This window comes from Lissotriton vulgaris, chromosome 4_2, assembly GCF_964263255.1.
Source record: "Lissotriton vulgaris chromosome 4_2, aLisVul1.2, whole genome shotgun sequence".
Classification (NCBI taxonomy): Eukaryota; Metazoa; Chordata; class Amphibia; order Caudata; family Salamandridae; genus Lissotriton; species Lissotriton vulgaris.
The window spans coordinates 16309304-16311639 of NC_141692.1; the positions used below are offsets into that span (position 1 = coordinate 16309304).

The window sequence follows — 2336 nt, forward strand, 5'->3', positions numbered from 1 at the left end:
CTCGAGGTGGCGCATTATATTTTGGGAGTATTATACATCCAGTGCAATCTCGAATAAAAATTAAGTGATTAAGTGTTTGATGGTTCAGTGCCCCATAGTTCTTGAGTTTCCCTGTTCTCTGTGCTCCTCGTGACCCGTGCCCCTTCATAATCCCATTTCTATTTATCTAGTGTTTCTATTTTACATATGCAGAGAGAAAGATTAACCCCCTCTATTTCCTTCAGTCTTTACTCCGCTAAAGAAGTTTGTGCGCCCTTTCATAATCACTTTAAGTCGAGCAGGTTCTTGTAGATATGCTAGGCCTCCCAATTTATTGATTGTGTCGATTAATTTTCGCATTTCCCATCTTTTGTCCATCGTGGTTTTACTAAGATCTGAACGAGTGAAGATGGTAAGGTTATCGATAGTTATTTGGGTATTAGGCTTAGCTTTTTGCCACACAGCTTGTCGAAGCAGAAAGTTACCAAAATGTATTAAGAATGGGCGTGGGAATTTACTGTTCTGACGTTTAAGGCCAAGTGGAAGTAGGTGTGCTCTTTGTATTTGGGAGTCCCAATCCCAGTCTGAGAGATCCGGGAAGGCACGAGGCAAAAGTTTCACCATGAAAGCCCTTGAATCGGATCCCTCTAGCCCTTCCGGGATTCCGTAGATTTTGAGGTTGAATCTCCTCTGTTGGTTTTCCAGGTCCTCGACTTTCCCCTGGAGTTGAGTTAATTCTGCATCGTGGCGCCCCACAGTAGCATCTAACCGTTGGGTTCATTCTTCAACTACGACTGTGCGCTGCTGGAGCTCTATTATCTCTTGTGTAACGCCCTTTAATATAGAGGTTAGATCAGTTATGGAGGTTTGCAGTCTTACATTGTCACTTTTCAGTTGCTGATAGTGCGCTTCTGATTCTACCCTTTGACTTATCAAAAGTTTTAGTATAGTGTCCAGTTGGGGATGGCCAGTATGTCCCAACCGGGTCTCTTCCGCTAAGTTTGTGTTTGCATTTTCAACAAAGGGTTTATTTAAGTCAGTATCTATATTCACAGATATCGGTAGATTAGAGGCTGTGGCAGTTAATAGGAAATCTTTTTCCCCTGCAGTTAGCTCAGAAGGGACGTGGCTGGGGTTTGGCGTCATAGAAGGCCCTATTACAGGGGCATGTAGCGTCTCATTATCTGTAGGGCTGCCCCCCGAAAGCCTTAAAGTCATGCTTTTGACTAACCCCTTGGCCTCAATCCACTTTCCTAGCAGGCTCTTGTCGATAACCGTTTTTTTAGTGATCAAGGGGGCTGCTCCTGAAGCCAGGTTAGACAAAACTCTCCCTCTCTTCTTGTGGATTGACTTGGCTTTGCCTCTGCGTCTCTGTGGAGGTAGCCTACTCAAGGACTTATCCGTAGGCTTATCCAGTTCCTCCTCTGTATCATAGTCACAGTCCTCAAAGGAGAGGTGTTCCTCAGCTAATTCCAGGGCCTGTTCCGAACAAGAGTTACCCATTAGGCACATTACTGGACCGCTATTTTCTTCAATTATGTCATTGTCTGTGTCTATTGGGCCTTCCAACCTCGGCGATGTAGCTATGATATAAGTATCCGGTAGTGATAGAGCAAAATCATCATGATTTGTATTGTCCATTAGCATAGTAGGTTGGGTAGGTGCTACTGCCCCATCTTCTTTAAGGGGAGAGGCTTTATCTATACATAGCCCTGATGAGGAGTGTGAGGCAGCCTGTGTTTCCCTTTCGCCATTTAATGCTATAGGATTGGTTTGTGTACTGGTATTCAACGGGGGGTCCCGCACCTCCCCCGAAGCCACCCCGGATTTAGCACCATCAGCAATGTCTGCACCTTTCTGTGCCATTTTAGAAATTGTCCCGCAGTTCAACAATAGAGGAGGGCGCAGGATCGTCTTACCTGTCGCCTTCCTATCGCTCCCCTTCAAGATCGTAGCCTTTTGAAGAGCGTCCGTGTCTCCTTGAGCCGGTGCAGCCAGCGCTGCCACTGCTACATTCGCTGCCGCTTTCTCAGCTTTCTCGACTCCCCCCATTGTTGTATCTTCTGCTGTCACCACGGCCGTTGTGACCACAAGGGCAGAGGCTGGGGCTGTAGATGTAGGCAGAGCGGCCGCCGCCGCTGCCGCTGCTGTTGCGGAGGTCTTGGTGTTCCGGGTTGTACGTGGAGGATGTTTGGCGACATTGCTCTTAGTGAAAAAGTTGCACTCCGTGTCTTGAACGCCGCCGGCAGACCAGACAAGTCGATACTTGGTTGAGTGAGCCGGTTCACAAACCAGTCGCTAACCGCTCGCCAGATAGTCGTAGACAGCCACAGCATCAATCATCCGGTGAAAACGGC

General features: G+C 47.5%; 1 pseudogene; it reads right to left on the reverse strand.

Moving 5' to 3' along the window:
* Positions 1 to 201: 201 nt before the first annotated feature.
* Positions 202 to 2031, reverse strand: LOC147718143 (uncharacterized; annotated as a pseudogene).
* Between the last annotated feature and the right edge of the window lie 305 nt (positions 2032 to 2336).